Source organism: Myotis brandtii, unplaced genomic scaffold (genome assembly GCF_000412655.1).
Source record: "Myotis brandtii unplaced genomic scaffold, ASM41265v1 scaffold154, whole genome shotgun sequence".
Classification (NCBI taxonomy): Eukaryota; Metazoa; Chordata; class Mammalia; order Chiroptera; family Vespertilionidae; genus Myotis; species Myotis brandtii.
In genome coordinates this window covers 7,277,355-7,289,062 of record NW_005355584.1, presented here as the reverse complement: position 1 = coordinate 7,289,062, position 11,708 = coordinate 7,277,355, and positions in this window count along the sequence as shown.

The window sequence follows — 11,708 nt, the reverse complement described above, 5'->3', positions numbered from 1 at the left end:
ACGGCCGGCCTCACCTGGGACACCCGGCGTGTGGTCGCATGACACCCGCTGGGACAGCCTTCGGGGCTGTGAGGAGGAAAGTTCTCTGTGGACAGCGGGTGCTGAGAAAGCTTCCCAGGTGGGTGACCGGGGTAAAAGGGAAACCCCACCAAGGAAGGGGCCTTGTGCCGGTACCTTGCTGAGTCAGGAAAGCCTTGGGGAGCCCGGGACCTGACCGAGGACACGCACCCAGGCCGCCGTGTGCCGCCCTCCCACGGAGTACAGGAAAGCCACATGGTTCCAAATGTGATCTTTCTTTATGGACCATTCTAACTCCCACAACATTCTCACGGAAACGGGACGGCAAGTGCCGGGAGGTGAAGCAGCTGCGCTGTGGAGGGAGTGATCATTGGCTCAAGCCCAAAGCAAGGAGTCACCTAGTCTCTGAAGAAGGAATTCAAGGCAATAAGTAATGATCAACTACATGCAAGATATGAGGGAATACAAACCTAATGTTACAAAACTTGGAACCATGGGGCAGGAAAGACACAAAACTAGTCAACATATTATAATGGAGTTTTAATCCACGGAGAACCTTGAGATAAAGCAGGAACAGTTGGGAAAATAGGAAAGACTCTCAACTCAATCTTAGTAAATGGTTGGTAAGAAAGGACTTTCCAGGTGGAGGCAACAGGTAAAGGGGGGAAACTAAAATTAACTTAAAATCTCTCACGTGAGGTGCTTTATATCTCTTCAATTATGTTTTCATCTATTCACCCAATTCCTGAAAAAAACTAGGCAGATAATCATAATAAGAAACAAGCTCAGAGAGCTTTTCTAACATCAGCCAGCCAGTGAATGGCCAATGGGATTTCATAATTATTAACTGCTGCTTTTAAATACTTCTTACATAAAATACTTCTAATCCTTGCAACAATCCTGTAAGTACCATTTTACAGATGATACTGAGGTTCAAAGGATTTAAGTAATTTGGTTCAGGCTACATAAACTTTAGGCAAATCCAAGTCTCAAATTTTAACTGACAATCCTATACAACTAGTTGTATCAAAGCAGAAATCTACGTAAGTTTAGATACAATATGACAGTATTTCCATAGCATATTAGAGTAGGATTGGGATATAAGGCTAAGAAAATAGGTTGGAGGCAGATCGTAAGAATCCTTGGCCACTTACAAATCAGTTTGGATTATGATGATTTGTTTATGAATGTACACCCTAATTTGTTCTGAAAATAATTTGAAGCAATTTATACATGTGGATGAAGGGGAAAAGTAAAGAATAAAGTCCTATGTAGTTATAAAAGGTGAATAGGAAATGGAACTCCAGATTTCTTGTCCCAAATAAAGAAGTAGACATGATTAGTTACCAGATTCTCATCCATAAAAGACATCTGTATCCCTATCACCATATCTCTGTTGTTTCTTTTACCATACATACACATACCAAATATATCATCAGGGGACAATTTTACTTCCCTTCTGATATGAATGCCTTTTATTTCTTTTTCTTGCCTAATTGTTCTGGCTAGGACTTCCAGTGCAATGTCGACTAGGAGTGGTCAGAATGGGCACCCCTGTCTTGTTCCTGATGTTGGCAAGAAAGCTTTGAACATTTCACCATTGAGTATGGTGTTAGCTGTGGGTTTGTCATATGTGGCCTTTATTATGTTGAGTCATTTTTCTATATCAAATTGCTTGAGTTTTTCTCTTGAAAGGATGTTGAATTTTGTCAAATGATTTTCCTGCATCTATGTAAATGAAAATATGATTCCTATCTTTCATTCTATTAATGTGGCATATCACATTTATTGATTTGCATTGCTTTCCATGGGTAAATTACCCTTGGTCATGGTGTATAAACCTTTCAAGGTGCTGGTGAATTCATTTTGTTAGTATTTTTTTAAAAAAACATATAAATGTATATATTCATCAAGAATATTGTCCTATAGTTTTCTTTTAGTGTCCTTATCTGGATTTGGTGTCAGGGTAATTCAGGCCTCCCAAAATAAGTTTGTAAGTGTTCCCTCTCTTCAATTTTTTGGAAGACTTTGAGAAAGACTGGTGTTAATTCTTCTTTAATTGTTTGATAGAATTCACTGGTGAAACCATCTGGTCCTAGGCTTTTCTTTGGTGGGAGGTCCTTTATTATTTCAATCTCTTTATTCATTATTGGTCTGTCCAAATTTTCTATTTTTTCATGATTCAGTCTTGGTAGGGTGTATGTAGGTTGGTTTCCTAGACTTACCCTCCTAGACATCTCAGAATTCTATAGAAGGCTGCTCTTCCTTTTGTTTTAAAATTGATAACTATATTGGACATTAAAAAGGAGGTATAAAACATATGCTCCCCAGAACCACACAGAGCATAGCTAGAGAACAGGGTCAACACCCTGGAAGTCCATATCTGCTCCTCCCTGAGGACATCCTCTCCCAGAAGTACCTGCTCTCCTGGTACTGCATCATTATCCCCTTGACTGTACAGTTGTACAGTTTATTTAGATGTCTTTAAAGAAATGCAGTATTAGTCAGTTGGTCCAATTTTTGACCTTTTTCTTAAAGTTCTTCTGAATTCTTCTGTGTCTTGAGTCTTCGTTCAATACTGTGCTTGTGAAATTTATTGATGCTGATGCATATAGCTTTAATTCATTTATTTTCACTGTTGTATAGTATTTTATTGTAAGACTGTGCTATTTTATTCATTCAATCCATTGTTAATGGACTTTTGGGTTATGCCAAATTGTGTTTTGGCTTGTTTATTTTTATAAACATACTATGTATATAGTATGGGTGTGTTTTTTTAATACAGTATAAAAAATATTTATCTATTATCTTATTTTTTGCTTTCAATTTGTCCCAAGTCATCTAAGTTTACCTTTCTCTATTTTCTTGCCTTCTTTTAGATTGATTTTTTTTCTCATTCTACTTTTCCCCCTTCACTAGTTTGAAAATTATATACTATATTCTCCCAAGGGTACATAGAAATTTAAAGATGATATTTAAGAAAATAAAATGTTAACCAGTATCTTTACCCTGCTCTTAATTTATATACTATTCTTTTTAATCCTCTTTTGAACTGCAGAAGATATTTTACTTAGTAATTTAACTTGTCTAGATATACCTAGATGTTCCGTTCTTTTTGTATTCTACATTCCTATCTCTGACCTCTTTCTGTCTGTCTGTCTCATACATATTTACTATTTTAGTAAGCATGACCTGTGGCAAACATTCTTGATTTTTGTTTACCTGAAAATGTCTCTATATTGCTCTCATTCTTAAAGATAGTTTCTTCTAATTAAATAATTCTATGTTGAGAATTATTTTCTTTCAATCTACTGAAAATATTCTGTTTTCAGCTTGGCTTCTCATCAGTGACAAAGAATCAGTCTTCATTGTTTTGGTGATCACCTTTTTCATGGAAGCTTTTTTAAAAAAAAATATACTTTTCTTGATTTCAGAGAGGAAGAGAGAGGGAGAGAGAGAAACATCAATGATGAGAGAGAATCATTGATCAGCTACCTCCTGCACGCCCCCCACTGGGGATCAAGCCCGCAACCCAGGCTTATGCCCTTGACCGAATCTAACCCTGGACCCTTCAGTCCGCAGGCTGACACTCTATCCACTGAGCCAAATAGGCCAGGGCTTCACTGAAGCTTTTGAGACCTTTCTCTCCACCATTGGTGTCTTGCAGATTCATCTTGGAGTGCCTGTGTGTGAATTCTTTTCATTTATACTTTCAGGGATTCATAAGGAATTTTCACGAATTACTTCTAAAATATGGCCTTAGCCCTAACTGGTTTGGCTCAGTGGATAGAGCGTCGGCCTGCGGACTGAAGGGTCCCAGGTTCAGTTCCAGTCAAGGGCATGTACCTTGGTTGCGGGCACATCCCCAGTGGGGGGTGTGCAGGAGGCAGCTGATCGGTGTTTCTCTCTCATCGATGTTTCTAACTCTCTGTCCTCTCCCTTCCTCTCTGTAAAAAATCAATAAAATATATTTTAAAAAATAAAATAAAATAAAATATGGCCTTAGCTGCATTCTTTCTCCTGGAATTCCAACCAGATTTATGGTAGGGCTTCTCATTTTATTCTCCATGTTTCTTTTCTTTCATAATACTTAAAAAGGCGATCACTCTCACATTTGTTTAGATATTCCTCTTGCCCTCACCCTTGTGCTTGCCTGATGGAGGTGAAACTGCTATGAACATTGTGTCAAGTCTTGGCATGGATGTTCCACAGAAGATCCTGTGCTTGGCCTGCATTTTGAGAAACACAACCAAGTAGCAAAGCCTTGGTTTTCCTGAGTGTCCTCTGAGGTGGGTCCTGTCACAGCCCAAGGGGTCTCTGCACCCCAGTCATTTCCTCCTCTTCAAGGAGACATCTGACATTCCTCCTGCTGTGTAAGTCAGCAAGGAAGATGCACTTCAAAGGAGATTCCACAGCCCATTCAATAGAGAATAACTCTGCTGCTTTTTTCTTTTTATTGGGATGAAACCACATAGCATAAAATTTACCATTTAACCACTTCAAGTGTGGCATTAAGTACATTCCATTAGGAAAGTAACTTTCTTGCTTACAGTTCATTGACAACAAAATAGAGTTCTCCAGAGACCTTCAGATCTGCAGCCCAGAGCTTTTTCCATGTGGTCTTTACCTAAACCAGCTCCATCTCCACTCTCCGTGTTTATGCCCAGATCCCAACCGCCTGTCCTCTGGAGTCCATGACTATATTTTTTCTTTATTCCCTGCACCAAGGATTAAGGCAGAGGCACCTATTTCTACTACGACTCCGTTTCTAGTGTAGAAGGTGGTAGAAGATGGAACATGCTCACTCCTCAGAAAGGGCGCAGTCATTTTGGACCAGCAACTTAAGAGATGCTCTTTCCTCCTACTGCTTGCGGCTTCTTGTCAGTCATGGAATCACTGTGGCCGCAGACTCATCAACAGCTGATTTCCTGGGAAAAGGTGATAAACCTTGGAAGGGACGATTAAGTATATCCCTTCTGACACAGTTGCATGGACTCTTGTCCGCATTGCAGCTATCAGCCCAGTTAGTGAAAGAAGATGGAGACTTAGGTTGTCTCATGGCACTCAATAAATCTTTTGAATTTCCATTTTCAGAAAGTGTTGCAGGGCAGTGTGAACCTGAGTGGCATAAATTTTTGTCCCACAGTGTAACCTATGTGTACACTTCCGCTTAAACAAAAACACACCACACCTGCCAGTGTTCCATGGGGATGTTACCCTTCAGCATTTTCCAGGCCCACCAGCCTCCAGCCTTGGCTAATAGCTTCCAGAAAATTAGAGAAGCTGTTTTCATTGTGGGGTGGGGGGTGGGGCAACAGTCTGATTACTTTTCTCCTGAGCAGATATGGTCTTAATTGTGTCTCATATTTGGAGGCAGGAAACCGTCATCTATTCTATTCCTCGTTAAAACTAAGAGGTTTTATGTAAACAGTCTTTCTGCCACCCTGTTAACCTCAAATAACCCCTTTGCACCTGCCAAGTTGCACTGTGAACTACATACACTCTTCTAGACACACACTCAGCTTACAAGCAGGTTCCATAGTCAACGACTTGGGGTGACAGTTGCCCTGTAAAGCTTAAAAACCTCCAACACATTTTCTCCCATAGATTTCACAGGAAATGCAGGTGCCAGTCTGGCCCCAGAAAAGTCCCTTTGCCTTTCTAGGTCTCCGACACTAACATGAGAAAGTTGGGCTGGTGGCTCTGTGAGGTCCCCAGGCAGTCTTCATATTCTAGACAGCTTTCTGCTTGGGCCCTGAACAACAAACACTCAGTGCTTCGTTTCCAGGAAGAGTCCGGTGGATGAAAGCTGAAGCCAGTGGCCCCTGAGCACACTCCCAGGGCTGGCCTTCCTGCACCCGTGGACTGCAAGTGTGAGAGTTACACGTGGCTGTAATAATGAAAATGCACTGTTGATTCACTAGCAAGCCCAGCTTCACTGGTCAGGATTTTCTACCTTTTAGGAAAAGGGTGTCAATGATAAAACCCAGAAAATGCACCCTAGCCAGTTTGGCTCAGTGGATAGAGCATCGGCCCACAGATTAAAGGGTCCTGGGTTCGATTCCAGTCAAAGGGAACATACCTCGGTTGCAGGCTGGATCCCTGGGCCCTGGTCTCTGTGTCTTCCCCCTCCCTTCCACTCTCTCTAAAAATCAGTAGGAAAATATCCTCAGTTGAGGATTAACCAAAAAAAAGAAAAAAGAAAGGATAGGATGCCACACCCTCCTATACAGTGTATGGGTGCAGTCACCATAGTTCACCATCAAAACCAAGACCCCAAAAAGCTAAGAAGACTGCTTTGGGCTACTCCAGAGTCAGTGCAACTGAGCTGCTGTGGCCTGGCCCATGGTGGGGTGACACTCCAGCTGGTTCCCTCTTCAGGATGTGTTTCAGAAGAAGATGGAGAGAGAGGGAAGGAGGGAGGGGGGAGAAAGAGAGAGAGAGAGAGGGAGGAGCGCCACCTGGTGGCAAGTCATGATGCTGCCAGCACTGTCAGGAGCAACCCAGACTCCTGCCATTTGTTACACAGGCCTGACTTGCAGTGCTGAACAGTGATTGGCACACACTGGCTGCTAATAATGATAGGTAACATCTATTTATTGAGTAACAATTGTGAGTTCTTTTTAATTGATAGAATTTTTTAGATTTACAGAAAAATTGACCAGCTGGTACAGAGTTCCCTTGTACCCTCCTCCCCCTCAATACAGTTTCTCCTATTGATAACATCTTGCATTAGTATGGTACATTTGTTACATTTAATGAACCAATATTGATACATTAGTATTAACCAAATCCCACACTTCAAGGTTCACTCTTGGTGTTGTGCCTCCTATGGATTTGACAAACGCATGTCACATACCCACCATTATGGTATCAGAGATCAGCACCATTTTTCTGTGCTTCACTTATTCATCCTTCCCTCCCCCCTAGCCTCTAGCAACCACTGATATTTTGACTGTCTCCAAAGTTTTGCCTTTTCCAGAATGTCATATAGTTGAAGTCATATATAAGTAGCCTTTTCTGGTTGGCTGCTTTCACTAAACAATATGCATTTAAGGTTCTTCCATGTCTTTTTGTGGCTAGACAGCTCATTTTTTAGCACTAAATGATATTCCATGTCCTAGATGTAACATAGTTTATTTATCCATCACTTACTGAAGGACATTTTGGTTGCTTCCAGTTGTTGGCAATTACTGCTATAAATATCCGTGTGCAGATTTTTGTGTGGACCTAATTTTTCAGCTCCTTTGGGTAAATACCAAGGAGCAAGGCTGCTGGATTGTTGAATTTTTAAGAAACTGCAAACTGCCCTGCAAAGTGGCTGTACCTTTTCATTCCCACCAGCAGTGAATGAGAGGTCCTGCTGCTCCACACCCTCACCAGCATTTGCTATCATCTGTGTTCTGGATTTTAGCCGTTCTAGTAGGTGTAGTGGTATCTCATTGTTTTAATTTACATTTCCCTGATGACATATGCTTCAGAGCGCCTTTTCATGTGCTTATTTGCCATCTGTACATTTTTTGTGGTAAGAAGACTATTCAGATCTTTGACTATTTTTTAAATTAGGTTGTTTTCTTGTTGCTGAGTTTTAACTTTATACATTTTGGTTACCAGTTATTTATCAAATATGTGTTTCACAATATATTTTAATATATATGAAATAAATACACATGTTTAAATAAAACATATTTGTTGAAGTGTCACCTAAAATAATTTCCTATGCCATCTGTGGTATGTGTACAAAAAATTTAAATATTTCCCATTAAAGTGAAATAGTAATAGTGCAGATTCATTTCTGTGGACATATATTCAAAGCAAAATAACCATAATCACATCCATGAAAACTCCCTTCCCATCGGTGCATCTTTGATTAGACATAAACAGGTGGACTATTATGACCCATGGTGCAGGAGGCTTAATACACACCAACATTGTTCAATACCATTTGCCTTGGGAACACACTTACATGCAGGTTTATTTCATAAGTTTCGTGATACCTGTCCTAGTCTATTCAGGCTGCTGTAACAAAGTACTATAGACCGAGTGGCTTATAAACAACATAAATTTATTCCTCATAGCTCTGAAGACTGGAAATCCAAGATCAGGGAGCCAGCATGGTCAGATTCTGTTGAGAATTCTCCTCTGGGTTGCAGATGTCTTCTGTCTGTGTCCTCACATGGTGGAAGGGGTATGAGAGCTCTCTGGGGTATCTTTCATATGAACACTAATCCCATTCATGGGGGCTCCACCCTCATAACCTAATCATGTCTCAAAGGCCCCCATCTAATACCATCACATTGGGGGTTAGGTTTCAAGACATGAACTTGGGGAGACACAAACATTCAGTTCGTAACACCTGAATATAACCTCTGCTCCCAGAGGCAGATCTTGGTAATAGCAATAGTTTGGGACATGCCCTGGCTGGTTTGGTTCAGTGGATAGAGCGTCGGCCTGCAGACTGAAGGGTCCTGGGTTCGATTCCCGTCAAGGGCATGTACCTTGGTTGCGGGCACATCCCCAGTGGGGGGTGTGCAGGAGGCAGCTGGTCGATGTTTCTCTCTCATCGATGTTTTTAACTCTCTATCCCTCTCCTTTCCTCTCTGTAAAAAATCAATAAAATATATAAAACAAAGAAAAAAAATAGTTTGGGACATGATGCCTATAATAATTGAGGTTTAATTTCAAATGATGCTTTGCAAAGACTATGTAACTTCTATTGCATTCCAGATTCTTCCAGTATAGTGACACCACAGAGAGAGGACTTGACAAAAGACAGAAGGCAGAGTTCTCACAGTGATTTTTGTTCTCCTTGTTATGTCATCTAACTTCCCTGAGCTCAGTTTACTAACCTGAAGTACATGATTGCTCATGTTCTTTCCAGCTCTGACTCTTTTGAGTCAATGATTTGTGAAGCTTACCTGTAAGGCACAGGAAATGGCTACATAAAAAACTGCAAAAGGAGGATATGTCTGACATTTAGCCACAAGAGGAAGGAAATGGAAGCTTTTACTTCATCCTCAGCTGAGATCTGTCGGTGGAAAATCCCAAGCCCACCTGAGATTCCTGGGACAGCCAGGTGACAGACACACCGCATGTTGGGTGTTGGGCTAAACATTCAGCAGCAGAAATGAATACAAATTGGATACGATGAAAAACCTGCAATGACAACTTCAGTCTAAAGTGAAATAATGCCATCATTATAGGACAATTCGCATCCATAGTCCAAGGTTAATGGAGAGCCCACCATCAGGAGCTGGGCTCACCAGCTCTGGGCACTGGGAAAGTCCAGGAGCAGAAGGGTCAGCTTGCCTTGTTTCTAGTCTGTGTACAGAAGGCGCCTAGTGCCTCAATCAGAGATTGTTATGAATACTAAGCGGTGTAGCAAATACTTTGAGCAGCCGAGCCCACCCACAGCCTTCAGTAAAGGTCAGCCATTGTTATGCCCACAGGCACACTCCCTGAGCACGGGGCTGTGTGGCGCCACATGGGCTGCTGTGTGGCATTCCACAGACTGGCCCTGTTCTCCCTTCCTCAGCTTTTGAATGCCCCCCACTCAGCCTTCAGTCCTTCTCTTTCTCATCCCTTCTTCAGAGGCTCATTCTCTTCAACTCTCCAAAGAAACCCATCCTTTCAGAGACTGACAGTTTCTCTGGAGGCAAAATGAGATGTCAAAAAAATTAGTTATGTGCCTTTGAAAAATCAAATAAGACCTGGAAACAATAGTGAGAGATTTGTTTTCCTCAATCAAAGACACTCAAGAGAATTCCTTCTGTTAGTCCTTGTTTTCTCCATAAGGCCTCTTGGGAGCAGCAGTGTCTCAGCTTGGTTTGACTTTAAGTACAGAGGCTTGTGTGCAGGTGGTACATTTGCAAATGTGACCTCAGGGAGCTGGAGCAGGAGGAGGACCAATGTAAGGACGCATTCTCCAGTTGGGGCCACCATGACCCTTGGGACCGACTGAGGAGCCTCATGAAATACAATTCAGAACCATCTTGCAGGCAAATGGAAAGAAAGCATTACCACCCCTATCCTTCTGGGTGGTACATGCCTGAGGGCAGAGTGGGCTCCTCAGAAGCCCTAGACCAGGGGTGGGCAACCTTTTTGTGAGTGCGTGCCAAAACCAGCAAAATCTCTGACTCAAAATTCTTCTGCGTGCCAACCCTAATTTTTTGAGAACATGTTACGCCTACTTGATATCTCTTAAGGTGTACGTATGTGAAGAACCTTGAAGAAATAATAAAATTCATTCGAGCGACAAAAACACAGTATATGATGATGAAAAATACATTTATTTTTTAATGTATACATGTACACTGATAGTCCGACAGAAAACTTTATGACTCCGTTTGATATTATCAGTGGGACTTTTGCTGCTGCATCACTGATGACAGAGATTTTACATCAGGTTTATATTTCGTGACCTTCAGAGATATGCACGAGCTACTACTTTCATCCGTCAGGCTACTCCTATTATGAGACTTAACAAAATTCATCACTGAGAACAAAGATTCACAAGCGTATGTGGATGAAACCAAAACACTGGTCGGATCTAGGAAGGCAGGGAGAGTTAAGGCAGAGGCATAGAAATTGCTCTTCCCCTCTCTCGTCAATCCATGTCTATGGTCTTTAAGATAACTTGTTATGTAAAATTATTTATTTATCTAAGATGCACCTACACTGAATTTATCTGAAAAATAAAAAAGTCGATATTAAGAAAAAAATTGTAAATGGAAGATTATAAGAGAGGGTTTCGCATGCCAGCAAAAGTTACTGACGTGCCATGTTTGGCACACGTGCCAGGGGTTACCCACCCCTGCCCTAGAGTGTCACACTCTGGAATAGGGTCCCAATCCAGGAAGGACAAGTCACTGTCCTTGCCAGGGTAAGAGGGCATCAAGTATACCTAAGGTTCCATCCTGAGACTACAGGATTCCTTGTAGGATCCCTTATCGAGGGCTTAGTATGTGTCTGTGATTGCCGGTGGGTATAAGCAGTGGCAGGGACCAGCTCAGCGTGGGTAAGAGGAGGCTGTCCTCCTTCCCTGTCACCAAGGCTACTACTCCGTGGCTCACTGCATGAGTGAGGAGGCTGATAGACTGGGTCACTGATGTGGCAAGGTTTTTGCTCATCCACCAGCATTCCCCAAAATACATCAGATTTTTGCAGGAGCTGGACAGCTGACTTGAGTGGGGATGTGACGAGATCCCCACGCCTGTGTCCTGTCTCCGGCAGTGGCACTCATCTCCCAGGAATGTGGTGTTGCTTCACATTTACCTGGTTGGGACTGACAGGGAATGGGTCAGTTTTAGGAACTTCCATTTGGCCCTTCCTACCATAAACGTCTCTTACCCCTCATGACACGGAGTCGTGTGCAGGTTTTCCAGTCACTGACCGCTATGACCAGGAATCAAGTCCACCAGATGGGCTTCACCAAGAACCCCACGCTCAGGCCTCCTCAGCCCACACTGGTGCTGTTGTGAAAGAGTGACAAGTGTGATTTGCCCCGAGGCAGGGAGCTGTCTGGCTGCCCTTTGCAGAACCCTGGGAAGCCCACATGGGGCCCAGCTGGAGAAAGAAGTGAGGCTGAGAGCATGCTGAAGTTGGGTGGGGAAGTGAGAGACATCCCTACAAGAGGTGCCTCCAAGGTCATGGGTGCATCGATGCCATGAAGAAACATCAGAAATACTTAT